The 19,325-nt window shown below is 36.6% G+C and overlaps 1 protein-coding gene across 1 annotated transcript in view; it reads right to left on the bottom strand.

Annotated features, from left to right (window-relative positions):
* Positions 1 to 19,325, bottom strand: part of LAMA2 (laminin subunit alpha 2) — a 499,033-nt gene that overhangs the window by 244,141 nt on the left and 235,567 nt on the right.

The following is a 19,325-nucleotide window of genomic DNA, read 5'->3' as shown; positions in this document are numbered from 1 at the left end:
CCAGCAGGCACCAGTATGCCCATACCGGGGTGGACCAGCCAGAACCCACCACTGTCCTAACCCTGATCTGTCTGAAGGAAAGAGGTTAAGTCTTTGTCAAGAACTTTTTTTAAAAAAAAATGGAAGTTTGCTGAGTCAGCACAAGACCACAAACACATAGGCAACAAAGGAAAAGTGCTTGAAGGAACCTGTACAGTGGCACATATATATCCTGGGTATAGGATATAAAAAGAGGCAGGAAAAACTGGGGTAGTACTACAGAACAGGATATTACTGGAGAGTATGTCTCCTGATAAATAAGTGGACCCTGCAAGTCCAGAAAATCTGGCTCTGGTACAAGGAAGAAGACCAGGGGCGGTTCGTAACATGAGACGAGACCAGGAGAATGGACTGTGTCATGTTTAAGGAGTTTCAGGTATTGGACACTGGAACTGAATGAGTTAAGGCTTTGTTTGGCTGCAAGATAGCCAAGAGAGCTCACAGGCATTCATTTCATTACCAACCATTGAGATAAGGAAGGAAAAAGAAGTCAAAATACATCACAAGCAAAAGGAAAGGAAAGAGATTTGAGAGACTGACATACACAAATGGTCTTGCAAGTTATATTTTCATACACATACACACATACACACCTCCCCTGAAAATAAGCCCTCCCTGAAAATATTGCAACACAGCAGCAGCCATGAGGTGACCACACTCACCACCTCCTGCACCTCAAAAATAATAAGACCTTCCCAAAAACAAGGCCAAGAACTTATTTCAGGGGTCAAAAGAATATAAGACCCTGTCTTATTTTGGGGAAAACACAGTATATACTGTGCTATCCCACACCACTACATTTTTATAAATATCTTAGTGTTAAGAATAAACTCCTTCACTGTTTAACTGGTGTCTGTGTGTTTGTATCAGTTCCTATCACAGCCCACCTTCCAACATGCATACACATATACATGTACTTATATGTGCTTTTTTTTGGTGATTTATGTTTATTCAGGATGTTGGAGGACCTTGTAATAGGTGATTTATGGTTTTTCTACAAAAGTACAGTATTGCAAAGTACTTTATCTAGCAGGCCTTTGGCAGTAATAAAATATTATCTGTCTTCTCAATAGATGGTGACATCTGGCTGACATTTGAGCTTAGAGCTAAGTCGAATCAGGCTTGGACAGTCTTTGGATTCAGGAATGTCAGAGCTGTAGGCTAGACCGAGAAACAGAAACAGTCTCCCAGGGTAAGTCAATGGCAAGTTACTTCCCTATTCCTGCCAAGAATAACATGGATGTTGTCAATCCACTTTTTAAAAAATATCATGAAAAACGCTGGGGCAAGAAAAAGCAAAGTTTTTGCTTAATTTATATGAGCTTTTTGAGGTATAGAAATGCCCTCATTAGCTCAATGTATGTTGGCCATTAGTCATCACCCTGTAATGGGGTGGATTTTGTTATTTCACTCTAATTTAATATCTATGTTAAGTTTCTTTTATATTCTTCATTCTAATTGAGGTTTCTTGCAGTTAAAACATTAGATTCAAAAATACCTTATCTAAATGAATGTGGAAGCATTACTTATAGGTAGATAACACTGGTAAATTCAGTACTTATTTGCCCCTATCTTTCTTTTAATTGCTGATTTTGGCTATTAATCATGAGAATGATCTAAGAATGTTATGTTTGTTGGCTCTTTCATAAGAAATGTAAGTTATAGTTGGGACTGACAAAGAGGGAGATATCCAGGTCATAGGCACACACCTAATTCAGGTGGAGACTAAAGGCTCAGTCCAAAGGTGGGTTCCTACTGGTTCTGACCATTATGGCTGAGTAGGTTACTCAGTAGCAACTTGGCCTGCCATGCCCCCAAACCAGTTTTATCGGTCACACCATAGGTGCTGCCATCTTGTTTTTTGCTCCTGCACATGCACAGAAGCATTTTTTACTACTGCACATCCCTGAGCGAACTGGCAGTAGCAGAAGCTGGAACTCACCCCTGCCTCAGTCAAAATGATAGTAGATCTCAAGGTGAAAAAAATCTCTCTGAAATCCATCCAAATCTAATAGAAATCTATAATGTATTGATTTCATAGTTTCAACATCCCGGGGGTGCAGGAAATTGTACTAGCTAGCCAAAAGCCAACTAGTGAGGGATTTGATGATGAGAAAGGATGATAATAAAGTTTTCATCTTCAGACTTTACCTTCATAACTGCCTTAAGACAAAAACAAGATTTAACTTTTGATTACCTATATGTATTGGGCCCTTGATATATCCTGGCTCAAATCCATACCTGCCATGGTGGCCATTTGCTCTGAGCTGCTCCAGATTCTGAATCACACAAAGAGAGATTATGGTGTCCAAGGACAATAGGTTTTGGAGACTCTTTTGTTCTGGCAACAGCATCAAACAGCTCAATTAGAGACGCTACTCCGCAGTAGGGAGGTTGGTACCGCAGCAACAAACTCCATTTCTACACAGAATCCAACCACAGGATTGCATGGGGTTATCTACAATTCTCCAGTTGAGGCAGCCTGATGACTCTGACTGTGTCAGAAGAAGCAACTGTCTATTCTCCATTAAGTCAGAGGGACTGGAGATTGAGAGAGCTTTCAACCATTCAGACAGCACCTTAAATGGCATCAGCTCTTAGATTTGGGATCAAGAGCACTCTGGCAATATGTGACTCTGTACTGACTGATCAATTTGTCTAGAAGCTTCAGGCAAGTGTTGCACAGGAATGGAGACAGCATCAAATCCTGAGGTATCACACAATAGAGGGCCTTAACATTCAATCTCTTCACCCTTACCAGCTTTGACTGGATTCACTTTCTCAAAAAGAAATAATACCATCATAACATGGGAACACGTGTTAGAAATAACAACATCATTGAAAATCCTGACTGACTTCAGTCTTTCAGCTTTTTTAAACCATTTCCTCATTGTCTTAGGTTTCACTTTTTGTAAACAGATGTGGACCTTGCTGACAGTTTTCAAGTGTAATAGCATTATGTTTCTTGTTCCTTTTGATTCTACAATATTTCTACCTCATACTAGACTGCAGTCACTGCTAAATCTAGGGTTTCCTCCTCTCTTGTCTGTTGCAAGAGTTTTGAACTATTCTAAGACCCAAGTGTTTTAAGAGTTTATAAACGTGGCTTCTGTGTTGTGACCTGGACATAAACATACTTAGACTTTGTGGCTATGAAGAAATACTGTCAATATGTTCCTCACCAAGTGAAGAGGCAACATATTTCCATTAGAGCAAAGTGCTTCTTGTTGCTTCAAAGACTTGATTGGCAATCCCAATAGCTGGAAGATATTTCTTGCTTCACACCTACAGAATCCTGTTTCAGCTAGATTTGCTGCAGCAGGCATGAGGGAATGGAAGCAATAGAAGCTTGCTTCACAGCCCAGTTACCTCATGTTGCTTCAAGGGATGTCATTCAAAACATTATCAAATTTAAGACCTCCAGAAAGCTTCACAAAGCCCTAGATAGCAATTTTTCTTCTTTATATCTTCCACATATCTTAATGTAAAGGGCAAATAACTGCAGCAGGAAGATTCTTCTAGCTATGGAGGTTCCAGGTTTCTAGAAAATTGGGATTCCAAAATCTCAGGACAGTTTTGTATTTAGCGATGGTTACCTACTGCAAGCAAATTGCCCTTTTTTTTACATCTAGATCAGGGATGTCCAACCTTGGAATTTTAAGTCTTGTGGACTTCAACTCCTAGAATTCTCAGCCAGCTATGCATTCTTTGTGTCTCTCCACATTCCCATATATATATTTTAAATATTTGAAGAGGGATAAAATGCAGAACATATTTGTCTGAAATATACATTTGAAATGGAAAAAAAACCCTTACATTTGGATAGGCCTACCAAATGTTAAAAGGACTAACATGCACTTGTCTTTCTGCTATTAATTTTATTTATGATTTCCCATGAATAAGAAAAGTAAACTAATCACAGATTACTAAGCATATAAAATTAGATGTTTATTTTGGAATCAATAAACTAAGTGGTTTAAATGAGCAGAGGCACTATTCCCAGCCTGATACACGTGATGTAAATTAATATTGTAACAGTAAACATGAAGAATGTAAATGCTATCCTGCTCTGTAAGAAAATATATCTCAAAATAGAAAATGTAGTTCCAAAGATATTACTATAGCTATGATGGAATCTGCGAAGACAGAAAAAAACACATCATGTAATTTTATACATAAGAACTTATGTTATGGGACAGCTAAATATGTAACTGATTTTCAGCCCTTACAGGAGGAATATTTTCTTTTCTTTTCTTGTCCCTAATTTAATAATCTGACATATTTTAGGTAGAAAAAAATTACAAAATTAATGCTAGGACTTCTGGGGCATATTTTTTCATAGCTTCTGCAAAGAAACTCCAGAGTCTATTTTTTTCTGTCTCCACTAGCAGTAATGCATGAAAAGAATCTAAGAGCTGCAATCAATGCAGTAAACGTATTATTCAGTTTATATCACTGCTTTAAATACATACATACTCATATTTCTTCATTTTTCTTCTCCTTGGAAGCAATATACTCTAGATTGATAGCATCTGTGTCTTTATTGTGATAAAGCCAGAGTTATATGACATATTAAATCCAAGGAATATTTTTAATGTGAATTTTAATAGACATATATTTGCTTTGACAGCCAGTTTGGTGTAATGGCAAAGGCATCAGGCTAGAAAGCAGGAAACTGTGAGTTCTACTCCTGCCTTAGGCACAAAGCCAACTGAATGACATTGAGCCAGTCATTCTCTTTCAGTCCTAGGAAGGAGGCAAATGGCAAACCACTTCTGAAAAAAAAAAAAACTTTGCCAAGAAAACTGCAGGTTTTTGTCCAGGCAGTCTCTGACAATCAGATACAACTGAACAAAGAGAAAAGAAGATGCCTTCTTTATCAGATACACACCATATATAAAATATTTTGGCATTCAGAAATCTGTATGTGTGACTGAATTTATATTTTACCAACAAAGAAATAAAGGGAGACAGCTCCAGTATGCTCCATCCCATATTTGGGTAGACCAGGTTGCCCTGATTTAAAAAAAAAACAAAACCAAACACTTGTATGTGTGACTATTCAATTCACATGATAGGCTAGATTTTTTAAAAGCAAAATGCACAATTAATGTTATCATTAATGGCTGCAGCTCAAGGACACGCAACTGAACATAACTCCAATCTTAAAAACAAACACACCAAAAAGCCTTTCATTACTACATTTCTTTTATTACTGCCTTGAATGTGCAGGATTAATTTGGCTTAATGCATTATCTTATGCATTCTATATTACTTGCTAAAAATTAAAGGTGCCCTGGGTTCAAAGCTCAAACGCCTTCTCCGAAGTCTCAACATCTGAGAGAAGCTATTAAACCCTGATCCTTCATTGAATGGCTAGCAAGACATTTTCCTATTGCTCAATAAGAACACATTCTACCTTTATATTCCTGGCTATCTATGACCATGCTATTCTCAGAAATCTTCGATCTGTTTGACCCCTAAACCTCAGATATCTGTGTGTTGCCCCATTAACAGAGGGCAAATTACATGTCTGTCTCCCCTAAGCTTCATAATTCATTCCTTTATATTCTCTTTTATTAGGCTGCATTTGCAAGGAAAATACACTATAAATTGTACAACAGATATTTCTATAGTTAGAAAATTGCACGACATAGATATTTGTCTCCCAATAACTCTCATCTTAAAGCACAGCCAGGTGCCAAGAAAACTGTCTCTTCTATATTGACAAAGATTTTTAAGCCAACAGTATTTTTAACTGTGTAATTGCCAGGATTTACATAAATGGCATAAAGATGTTTTTTAATGTTAGCATTTTAATTCTAACAAATATTGACATTTTAAAAATCTCTTCTTCGTCTCTTCCTTCCACTACAATTTAAAATATAAACCACAATGAGCTAGAACTCAATGAATGATGTATATTTGGGTTGAAATTTCCAACACATTCCTGCATGAAGCAGGACATGGAGTAATGTAATATTTTACTAATATTAACTGAATGAAATGCATATAACATTAAACCCTATTTTTCTCCTTTTGTCTGAAAGTAAAACATGGCTGCCTTGTTCACACAACCTTACTTTACAGCAGACATAGTTCAACTAATTTGAAAGCAGTTTTCAACAAGGCATTACCATTATATATATAGGATCAGGATTGGAAATCAACCTGCATTATAGAACCCCCCAAAATTTCAGGGGGTTTATAATCCCTTATCCATAACACATATACATGTAGTCCTCAACCTATAACAGTTATTCAAAGTTACAACTGCACTGAAAAAATGACTTATGACCATTTTTCACACTTACAACCATTGCAGTATTCCCATAGTCATGTGATCAACATTTGGATGCTTAGCAACTGACTCATATTTTATGACACTTGTCATATCCTGGGGTCATGTGATCACCTATAACCAAAGTCAAAGGGGAATCCAGATTCACTTACGTAACAATTGAAGTGTTACTAGCAACAGCAATAGCACTTAGACTTATATACATACCACTTTACAGTGCTTCACAGCCCTCTCTAAGCAGTTTTACAGAGTCAGCATATTGCCCACAACACTTTGGGTCCTCATTTTACCCACCTTCAGAAGGATGGAAGGCTGAGTCAACCTTGAGCCTGGTGAGATTTGAACTGCCAAATTGCAGGCAGCCTGCAGTCATCAGAAGTAGCCTACAGTTCTGCACTCTAACCACTGCATCACTGCAGCTCTAACCACCACTGTTACCAACTTAACAACCACAGCAATTCACTTAACAGCTACGGCAATTCACTTAACAAATAATTCACTTAACAACCAAAATTTTGGACTCAATTGTGGTCATAAATCAAGGACCACCTGTGCTATAAATAACTGGTTTTTCTCTCCTATTCTGTATTTTTCTGCTCTGAGCACTGTCTTGTGTGTCCTATAAATTTGTGTCAGCAGCCAGTTGACAACATTAACAACTATGAGGAACCATGCAAGAAAACTATTTGCTTATTTAATTTCTGTAATAATTCCATTTAACTTTTCATCTGTTCCATGACACAGTAAAGATAGCAAACAGCAATGTATTAATGTTCACAGCAGCAATTAATACACCTTCCTGCTGTTTTCTGTATTTGTATACCATGTGCCGATATATTTCTGGCTTAGAAGTTCTGGCTTAGTAGTTCATAATATGCAACAAAGTGAAATTTCTAAGATATTCCTAATTTTCTCAAACTACCTGAATCACTTAAATCATCTATTTTATTTTCAGAGTCCAAGTCATTACTAATTTGTTAGAAACCTAAAAATAACTCTAACAACTTAGCATTTAAAACATAACAATCCACAATGACGTTAACCGGATGACTGGATGACCTTGGACAGATATTATCTTCCAGTTCAGTCTGCCTCATAGGACTGTTACAAGGATAAAGAGGAAAAGACCACGTAGGCTGTTGTGGATTCCTTGCGAAAAGCATCCCATATAAATAGCATTTGCACTAGATGTATTTGAGAACCAGATTACAAATTGAAGTAGGATAATTTATTTGTACCTCTCTGTAGCAGAACGGATGGACTCTTTAACCTCTCCTGACTCTAGATTCAATCTATTTTGTGGTGTTTTCATACTGTATTTCTAGCTGACCTAGCCCAAACAATTAATTTATTTTATGGGAAAGATCAGTGAGTTACTTCCTAATACATCTGCCCCATCTACCACTAATCATCATTGCCACAACCAAGAAGAGGCAAAATTATCTTCCCAAATTTCCACCCATCTTGGGTGGAAAAAAGTTGCTCTATCTGCTTCTCTGCTATTTTAGAATAGAAATTCTATATTTTATTTTTCTTGGTCCATAGCTTACCAACATTTCTTTCCCCAGACTGCTGAAAGGACTTTTCTGAAGCTTTAAGGATTTAGGATTCAATATTATTTTACCTGCTATCATTACATATGGATTGATAGGTAACAACCAAACATTTGCACTGAATAGTTAAGAAAAATATTTAAGTAAGATACCTAATAATATGCTTGAATAGATGACAGATGTTGATAGATAGATAGATAGATAGATAGATAGATAGATAGATAGATAGATAGATAGATAGATAGATGATGGATGTGTGTGTGTGTGTGTGTGTGTGTATCTCCAATTTATATGTGTCTACATACAATATGCATATGATCAAAAAACATGGGAAAGTGGTATCACAAATATATATATATATATATATATATATATATATATATATATATATATATATATATAGTATGTATGTGTGCATGTGTATGTGTATGTGTGTGTGTGTGTATATATATGTGTGTGTGTATGTGTATGTATGTACACACACACACACACACACACACATATATATATAACAGAGCCTGGTTGATAAAACTCAGCCCCACAAATTCTGCTTTTTAATATGCTTGTAGGCATACACTTAGGATTATTTGATACACATATACATACATATCAATCATTCTATTTCCCTTAAGGATAAGCAGAACTATGCAAAGCACATTAAAAATGAGAATTAATTAACTAAAAATAAGAAATAACAAGCTATAGAAATGAAAAGGATTAGATAAAAAAGAATACAAATTAAATCTAGTTTACATCAACACCATTCACTGCATATCTTCATACTTTTGTAAATGGCTTTATGTCTACCATAGCCACATCCTCTTCAAATCAAGATTGCTTGAGCATTAATATTTTTAATTAACATATTAATGACCTTTATTTCACACACATGTTAAAACACAACCAAATGTATGTGTACTCAGCAATAAATCCCACCAAATTTTGAATGACTCTGAACAGCTTACAGATAAAAAGAAAGTGGAATATATATATCAAAGACCAGAAAAGCAGAATCAATACAAGTTATAATCCACCTGCAATAAAAATGGGGCAAGGTATTTCACTAGGTGGGCCAGCCCAAGAGATCAATTCCACTAGAAGGCTAAAACTACTCTTATTGAGATTGGCTATCAGAACAGAATCATACCAGTATAATGGTACTACATCTCTTCCTTCTTATAATTCAGTGAATTAAGAAAGTGTCTGAGCCTTTTAGGAAGCGATGTGTCTCTTACGGACTTAAGATATCTTTTATCCCTTGTCATTTTGGGAATGGAATTTGCCTGTCTCTACTATTCTTAAGTCATGTTCTCTACTCTCTACATTGAATCACTGTTTGAAGAATCTCCTGGTCTGGATGATGATTATACTCAATAACTCTAGGTGAATAAGAATAGGGAAGTATTCTTATGAAATACTTTTAGGTAAATAAATACAGGATTGAAGTCTTTATATAGTTTAGGACAGTGTTTTTCAACCACTGTGCCGCGGCACACTAGTGTGCCGTGACATAGTGTAAGGTGTGCCGTGGGAAAGTTACTTTATATATAGTCAATATAGGCACAGAGTTAAAATTTTTTAACATTTTCTAATGGTGGTGTGCCTCGTGATTTTTTTCATGAAAAAAGTGTGCCTTTGCACAAAAAAGGTTGAAAAACACTGGTTTAGGACTACAGACCTCCTCCTTAGACCTTTCAGTGGAGTTAATATAATACTCAATGTTTCTAGCATGATGAGGAATTATGATAAATAATAGTTTCACAATGAATGCATTATAATAGCCTTCCATTGAGGTGTTCTCCAGTTTTCCACCATAAACCCAAGAAAAAATGCAAGACACTGTTTGCTATGCTACAAAAAGTTGGGAAGTTCTGGGTAGTTTAAACAATTCAGCTAATCACAATTTGAAGTTCTCAAGTTTGAAATCAATCATAATTCAGATTAACTCATTTGCTAGGTTCATTTAATGTAATCAATTTATGGTTATTTATGAAAGCTATAGGCATTTTATCTGAGTGTCACTGAAGTCAGGGATAACACCAGGTGTGGGTTGCTGCTGGTTTTACTACCGGTTCACAACCCGTGTGTGTGTGTGTGTGTGTGTGTGCTGTTCAATGTAAATTGTTCTTCGCACATGCGCACAACAATTTACAGTGAACTCCGCACGCACAGTCACTAAAACCAAAATGGTAGTGGCCCAGCAGCATCAAGGGAACTGATTCAGAGGCGTGGCAGGCCTGGATCACTGCCGGTTCTGCGACACAGGCCTGAATTCCACTACTGGGCTGAACCGGGAGCAACCCACTTTTGGATAACACTGACCGTGCTTCACTAAACTGAACTGAACTGAACATGTTCTCTAAATGTGGCCAAGTACTTAGATATCTAGATTTAAACAAACATGAAGGACATTTTAGAGGAATATTTCTGCCTGCTCTCTTAGCTGAATTACACTGTGCTATATTTGTCAACAGCTCCTATAATTCATCTATTCAGAGATAACACTATAGCTACCGATAACTTATCTTGAAGTGAGTAAAAAATCTGTTGACTTTCTTTCAACCTCACTTAAACAGCGAATCTCTGTTTGAATGGGTAAACAAATTACCAACAAAAATAACTATGAGGGTTATCGCTCAATAACTGATTACATAGAGGCGCTAAGAACACAGAAAACAGTATCTTATTTATTTCATCCTAATCTAGAGTAACAGCATGCATGCTCTATGCCCAAATCAACTGATATCAAGAATCAAAGCAGTGTAACCTGTACAGATGTTCTGCCCTTGGAGAGGGTTCGCAATAACAATAGATTAAATATAATTAAATCAAATATTTAAAACATAAGATATGGCTGACCAAACATAATTAAGTCTATTTATTTGATTAATGTCAAAGTTAGCTGTTGCCTGAAACCTACTGCATAAATTAAAATATATGCATATATTTCCCCATGCTATAAACAAACAAAAATAATTAAGAAACTCCTTAGGGATGAGGAGGTAATTGGTTTAACTGTGCATGATTCACCATTTGAAAGCAAAGGACTTGGTTTCTCACTAAACTACTAGAAGTACCGTAAGTGGTTAGTTTTATATTTTATTTTTTTACAGCAGCACTGATGCAAATGAACTCAGGCAGAAGAAATATTATTGTATAAGGTATCTCATTGAAAAGAGCATTTTTTAAATACAAATCAATCTATCATCTATCTATCTATCTATCTATCTATCTATCTATCTATACACACACACACATACACACATACACGCACACACACTTACATACATACACACACACACGCACATACATACATACATACATATGTGATGTATCTTTCCCCTATTTTGTGAAATGGAATAGCCGAAGTCGGCATAAATGTTCATAATTGGGCAGACTTGAAGACAACTTAACCTTGCTTAGAGATAGAGCTTGTATCCAGAATGGTACTAGAGGACTTGGTTTCTCACTAAACTACTAGAAGTACCGTAAGATTCATAAAATGGGAAGCATTTGCTTGGCAAGCCTAATCTAGAGTTCCACACTTCTGATTTGTTGAATTCTGGCTGTGAGAACTACTTCTGCATTTTTTATTTCCAGTCAAAGAACCTGAAGTCGTGATTCTTTTCCAGCCATTTTGAAGGCTTAGGCTGTCCAAAAAGTCATCAGTGTAGGAGCCTCACTAGAGTTGTTACAAAGATGGCTTATCTTGTCTAGACTGCTTGCTTCACTAGTTTTTCAAGCATGGATTTTAGCCCCCTCTACGCAGTGGTGTGAGTCCAAATAGGCCTCCAAAACCTTTTAGAGTTTTGAAGCAGTTATTTATGGCAGTCAATGACAACCTGTTAAAGGTTTGTCCCAGATGTACTGCCTGATCTATCTCTTCTGGGCCCTGTACTGTTCCCGAACCATGCATAAGAGCAAGCATATAACTTGGAAGAAAGCTGCTTTAGTGAGAAGGATACATATGTAAAACTTCAAGAAACAAATCTAAAAAAAGTGTTGTGAAAAAAGAAAACTAAACCTTTAATATAGACATGGTAGGAGGAGAACCAAATTTGTCTATGACTTTTCTGACTAGCAATTTTTAAAAAAAGGCTTTTTTAAGCTTTTATGGGCTGCAATTTATTTAATCAGATGCACATTAGTCAGAAAACATGTTCTCAGGCTCCTAGAGTTTTTGTTTTTTTTTTGCTTTTGTTTTTAACTTTTAAAATAGATCTCTATTTGGCTCTGATTTGGGTCTGATTACTAGCTTCTCATTTTCTATGTTTTCATTTTAATTGTCAGTGGGAAGACTACCTCAAACTACAACTTAGAAATATATCTTTTCCACTTCATTTTTAAAAGATTCATCAGCAATAGCCCACCATGATCAAACTGCTTTATCCAAGAATTCTGGATCCTATTAGCTTTAGATTTTGGGGAAAATAGTTAACGAATAAGATCAGATTCCTTTGCAGGAAACAGCCAACCAAAAGCTTCAGTAAAAAACACATTCATGCATTAATGTCTAACAATGTATGGATGTATCTACACATTACTGTTCCATAACTGACCCAAAGATAATGTTAGTTCTACTTGCTAGAATGTGTTTGGTGAGAAATAACTCCAGGACTGGCAAAACAAATCAGTACAATTATGTATCCTATTCATCACCACTAAAGGAGAAATCCCAGAATTCTAAGGACCTTGTTTAAGGTAAATGTATGGAAATCAGAGATATTTGGATTCCTGGGTCTTATAAAACTGAAACAAACAAACAAACAAACAAACCCAGAAACCATACAACTATTGTATCAATTTTGTGTATGTGTATGTGCCTTTGAATCAGTCGTGACTCCTGGCACTTGCTTGAACAAGACTCAATTTTCTTGACAAGATTTTTCATATATTATGATTTGCCATTGCTTCCTTCCTAGGGCTGAGAGAAAATGACTGGCCCAAGGTTACCAACTGACTTTGTGCTTACAATAGTACTAGAACTCATAGTCTCTTGGTTTCTCGCCTGATATGAAAAATGTTTACATTTTTATTTTGTTAATTTATTTTGGAATTCATGGGGTGTAGGCTGACAAATGCAAAATACATGATGTCAGAATGAACGGGAAGGTAATAAACACATTAAATCTGTCTTAGTAGGTTTTGAAATCACAGAAACAGTCTGAAGGGGTTCCTTCCCCGCTTACATTAAGACCCTCACAATCAGAATCTAAAATCATCTAACTGTACGATTGTACTTGTCAATGTCATTACACAATTGCTGCTATTGTTTTTGTAAGCATCCTTTTGTCTTTCTTCAATAATTCGCTTATTTTATTTTTTAAATGTTTGCTTATGTGACTGATACGTTTTAAAGAACAGCGCTTATTCACTTTTATTACAATCAGTGTAGATATTTTACATATTTTGTAGACTGCCCTGTATCTTCTGTGAAACAGCTAACTGTCCTTTTCAATAAAGAAACAGAAATTATGGTTCAATCACTTGAAGAATGTTAGTTTGAACAACTTCTGCTACAATTGATGTTCATGAAGTAAGATAAAGTTTCCTTCAAGTCTGATGACTTCATGCATATATACTTGTAATAGTCTTGATAATAATGCAGAAGTAGCTCACAATCAAGTCCAGTGCTGTGCAAAGGACATCTGCTTCCAAATTAGAATGTTTCTCCTTAAGTCTCCAGAGAAGAATGTGGGGGTGAAAAAGGAGAAAAGGCAGGAGGGATTTCATTCTGCCAGAGGTATTCCTCCCACATAGAGAAAACCATTGATTATAGGTAGTCCTCAATTTTTGACTACAATTGAGACCAAATTTATGTTGTTAAGTGAGAAATTTATTAAGTGTATTTTGCCCATTTTACAAATTTTCTTGCCATAATTGTTAAGTGAATCACTGTTTTGTTAAATTATTAACTCAGTTGATAAGTGAATTTAACTTCCCCATTGACTTTGCTTGTCAGAAAGTCCCAAAAGGGGATGACGTGACTCTGGAATACTGCAACCGTCATAAATGTGAGTCAGATGTCAAGCATCCCGAATGTAAATCATGTGACCATGGGTATGCTTCAACAGTCGTAAGTGTGAAAAATGGTCATAAATCACTTTTTTCAATGCTGTTGTAACTTCAAATGATCACTAAAGAAACTGTTGTCAGTCAGGAACTACCCATACTCCAAATCTAAAACATTTATTAATCTGAAGTTCTTAGAATAAGAATTTTGAATCTAATAAATCTACACTGACAGTTTGGTTTGATTCAGAAATACGAATGTGTTCATATGCTTTTCTTCAATGGGGGGGGGGAAGTAGGTAAGGTAATGGGTTCTCTCATTATTGATCCTTATTCTGCTTCAGCAATGAGGTTGAGTCTAGGCCACTCCCTTACAGATTTTGTGGTAGAAGGAAAGCAATTGGTTGATTCCCCTAGTGCCACTTTTGAACAAAAATATGAGTCAAGGTATTGATTGCAATCAATAAACAAAAATGAAATGCCAAGATTAATTCTCCTAAACTATTTAGGTCTCAATGTACTTGATACTTTCCTTGGAATCACTCAATACATTATCAGTTGTTGGGAGTTTTTTCTTCTTTTCATTGTATCTCTGAGGCCTTTATTTGTCAGGAAAAAGTCAATTGAACTTGAATCTAGGAGTGAAGAGCTTGTGGTATTTCCCAAATTTTGTAACTTAACAAATTTTAAGTTACAGTGCAAAATGATTTTAGATAAATCTAAATCTGTCAGGCAAGAAACATGTATTTGAAAATCAATGTTTTTCTAGGTATTAATACATTTGTGTTCCAGCAAATAATTAAAAAGTTCAAATTTCTTATTCAATCAAACAAAAAAAGATGCTTTATAAATATTTAGTATTAGAAATAGCTTGCTTATGGCCCCTTGCCAGCTTTGAGTAGAATTTGAAACAAACTAAATAGACCCATTTTAGTACTTGGATGAGAGACTGTCAAGAAATCTCAGCGCTGGGAGTAATCTGAAATGTTGGAAAAAAATTATCCTAGAGAAAGACAATTGCAAATCAATAATTGTATTGTTGCCAACAAAAACTACTGAACAGGTCCATGGGAGCATTAGGACACAAACTCAGCTGGATATCATGTCTGCTTTATCTACCAAATCTATAAATATCTAAAAATCCTTCGTATTGATTCTGTATATAGATGAAAGAGGATGCAAGGATGTTCAAATAGACTGTTTCATCAAACATTCATCAATTTTTATTTCATAAATCCAGTTTGAGTTTCTAATTAAAAACTTTGAATTTCTATCAACTCTACTGAAATAAAGTATTTAATTCATTCCTGAAGACTCTGCTGAAGAAGTTCTATTTTTATCACTAAAAGTTGCCGTTGACTTTACCGCACATTAATTGCAATTCAACTCTTGTTGATATTGAAATATTTCTAAAACACCCTCAAAAGTTTACATTTGGTGCAATACAATTATGTCAGTGCTCATTATAAAAAAATATGAAAATGAAAATATGTCAATTTGCATAGCTATGAGCTAGGTAAACATGTTTATGTTCAGGATAATCAAAATATGTCTTAACTGTTAATAATGTTATTTACTGATAAGTAGTAAAGTTGTTAATTATATCAATTTATTTGTAATGTATAGATCAGTTTCTTAGGTAGTTCTTAAAAACACTAAACTTTTATTGTATTTTCCTTTGCCCTAACATACACATATTTGTATGTACTATTTTTGCCCAATAAACCATTTTTCTTTGCAAAGGATTCTCCAGATATATTGTTCATTCACTATTCCTAATCTGCAGCCTAAACACAAGTAATTCCTGTGATTCTACATACTGGGAAAAATAAAAGCAATGAGCAATTTTAGAATCATCACTGATTTGAAGAAATCCGAGACTAGGGGGGAAAACATCAGTATGAAATCTACTTCTGGCAGAGGAAAGAAAAAGATTTGCACATATTTTTTTGGCAAAGCTGAATTAATAATACAGTACTCATTGTTAATTGGTTTCGAAAGGCAAATAAGTACCAAAAAAAGTGAGGACCAAACATTTTTCCCCCATAAGGAATAATGTAGTAAGTCACAAGGAGCTGACACCGGTAAGTTCTAGCTTGGGCATTAAGTACAAACAACGAATACAGGGACATAATGTTTGTGTCAAAATGTGTTGAGTACCAAATTAGATGAGTTTTAAAAAAAAGCAGTTGAGTACCAAGATACCATTGTACCTCTCTTATTTCCCAACTATGCTAATTTAGAGGGAGAGTTTATTTGTTCCTCTTGGCTAATTTCCAAATATCTCCAGAAAAGTTATTCAGGTTCTTTTTTGCAATTGCTATTTCTGTTAGCCATTGAATTTCTACCAATGAAGAAAATTTGTTTTCCTTTCAAATTGATTTGCACTTTATCTATATTGAATTTCTATATTTTTGACTGTTTTTAACATGTGCCATTCTCTTGGTTAATACATTTTGCTCTTTTTAAGATCAATAAAACAAAACAGTAATTTTTAAAGTTAATAATAAATAGAGAGAGGCCAATTTCATCAGGACCACCAATGTTCTGGAAAAGTTTAATACTCTAATCTAGAATCCCGTGGAAATGTTTTGGAGAAAAGCAATAGCCTAACCTTATTTTAAGAAATAATAGTTTTTAATATAAATTTTCTCTACTTACACTTGTTTATTTCCTTGCAATACCGGGAAATCATTACAAATAGTATTATTTGAAACAGACATTTCAAAAGAAAAGAAGAAAAGGGAAGGGAAACGAAAGGGAAAGGAAGCTAATCAAGGAATCCTACAGTAATAAGAATTCTACTAAGAGATTTGGGAACATAACAATGAAAATGCAATAGAGTTTACATTCAATGGCAAAACCATTTATTGAAGTCTAGTGCCAACTAACCTGAGCTGATTTAGATGAAAAGGGTTTGAATTAGTCTGCACTGAATTAAAAGACTGACTCTATTAATATAAATTGTTTAATTGAATCAAAGATGGGCAACCATTGTAAACCAACCAGAGAAAGGATCAGAGAAAATTAGTTTTAGTTTCATAAACGTGTTTGGAGCTAAAGTAGCTGCTCCTGTCACCACCAATGTTCTGGAAAAGTTTAATACTCTACTCCCTAGCCAAACTCCTGATATCTCCAAGTGATTAGATTTATAAAACAAAAGCTCTACCAATGCCAGGTTACAGCTCTACCTTTTGCCTCTGCTTTGAGATCAGACTTTTCCTTCTGAGCTGTGGCAATGACAGCTATTGTAGAACCAGAGTTGGAAGGCACTCATCACATTCAACCTTTCTTTGGTCACAAGAAACCAAATTAAATGACTTCTGAAAAATGGCTGTCTGGACAGTGAAGGGAAAGGCTGACATGGTATTCAAAATCAGGGCATTTATGAGAATAGAAAGCCATCGTTTTGCAGAATATGTGCTGCATGTGAGCAAATGGAAAGCTGAGGTTACTTATCTCTTTCTAAGGACAGTTTTAGCAGCCAAGCTTGGTGAAATCAGCAGTCAGCGGTTTACAGAGCTTGAAAATGAAAGAATGGGTGTGAAATGTTGGTTGTGTGGCAACCAACTCCCACAAAAATTAAAAGTAGAGTTCCTTCCTGCTTCAGGAGGAGGAGGAAATGGAAGCTGCAGCCAATCCCACTTTAATGGTGGCAGGTTTTATGTTGCTTCAGAATCATCTTTGGCCCTCAGTCTAGACCAATGAACCAGCCATCCATTGAAGTCTTGGAAGGGCATCCAGAAGAATGAAGAATACTCGTTACAATCCCCTACTGGAGAATGGGAGTGATTGACTCATAATTAACTTCTGATGTTCTCAGCATTCCAAGGCCAACAGGAATGAAGAAATAAGTGCTTTAGAGGGATTGGGAGGGTGGAAGCATGTGAAAGTCCCTGGGATGAATTGAAGTCCCAATAATTTCAGTTGATTTAATTCTAACAAAACTAATTAAATCAATTCAGTAATGGATAATCTCCCCATCCCCATCAATAACTTGAATTTTAAAGCAGACCAAAGTGGCAGGGAAGTGTAGGAAAAAACATGGCCTCACACACCAGCTAGGTAAGGAACCTGTCAGTCCTTGGAATCAGCAGGGTCTGGGGCTTCAACCTCCCTGTCCGAGCCGCACTAGTGCGAATGCGTAGCCACCACTTCCTCCAGTTAATGCGAGGGTTCCATTTACGAAGCCAGGGGAGTCCTAAAATAAGGGGAAGGTCCATGCCAGGTGCCACTATAAAAGTGATTAACTCCTGATGAATTCCCATCTTCATTTCTAACGGCTTTTAGCAGAGCTAAAAGCTTTTCAGTCTCGCCAGCAGATGGCACCCTTAATTCAATAGGGATCAACATGGGGCCCTTTTTTGAACTCACCCAACGATGCGAGCGGTCGTCATCTGATTCGTCAGATGAGCTGGAGATAACGTCACCCTCCTCCTCCTCCGGCTGGAAATGCTGGGGGACATTTTCAGCAGCGCACGCAGCCTCTCTCTTCTTTCCCGGGGCCTTGCTTTCCCTCCCTCTTTCCCTCCCTCTCCCTCTTTCCCTCTTCTGGGTGGGGGTGGAGCAGTCTGAGCCAGTTTAACGTGGCAATTCACGGCACGATGGCCTTCCTTCCTGCAGCGGAAACACATGAAAGGCTTGGCCTTGCCGGCGAAGCTTTCCTTCACTTCTGGTGCGAGCAGGGGCTTTTTGGGCCAATGGGGGGGGGCGACTTCTCCGCTTCTCCCTCTTTCATGCATTGAAGTCTGGCCAAATCTAACTCAATGTCTGCTGCATGTTCATAACAAGTAGTCACTCGGCGAGGAAGGTGTATATTAAGGCACTGTTGGTAAATTTTTTCATTCAATCCCCCAGCGAACTGATCTAACAAAGCGTCTTCTGACCATCCCCTCATATACGCTGACAGTTGTTGAAATTCCTGAATATATTCAGCCACCGGTCTATTTCCCTGCTTCAGGGCCATAAATTTCACCTTCCCACGTTTCTCAATCAGCGGGTCATCAAACCTCCTCTTCATTGCAGCCATAAAGTCATTAAAATTCCTCAGGAGAGGGGAATTGCATTGGTGTAAGCCCACCATCCAGTCGGCCGCCTTGTCTTCCAATGAGAGTAAGACCATTCTTACTTTCATATCATCCGTTTCTAAATCCGGACCATAAATTTCCATATAGTTCCAAATCTGTATGACAAACAACCCTAACTTTTTGGGATCACCATTATATTTCGCTGTTAAGGGAGGGACTTTTGCCAATCGGCGTCACCTGGGCCCCTCCTACTCTTGGAGTGGCCCTAGCTGGGGGGGGAGGCTGGTTCTCGGTTTCCTTGCTCCCAACCCCCTCGGCCTCTTCACCCTCCCTTAACCTATGCATAGAGTACCTTTGTTCAAACTCTTCAGCTTGCTCCCTTTCCATTGCTCT

The sequence above is a fragment of the Thamnophis elegans genome, chromosome 4 (genome assembly GCF_009769535.1).
Source record: "Thamnophis elegans isolate rThaEle1 chromosome 4, rThaEle1.pri, whole genome shotgun sequence".
In the NCBI taxonomy this organism is placed as follows: domain Eukaryota; kingdom Metazoa; phylum Chordata; class Lepidosauria; order Squamata; family Colubridae; genus Thamnophis; species Thamnophis elegans.
The sequence above is the reverse complement of the archived record's forward strand: the minus strand, read 5'-3'. Positions and strand labels throughout refer to the sequence as shown.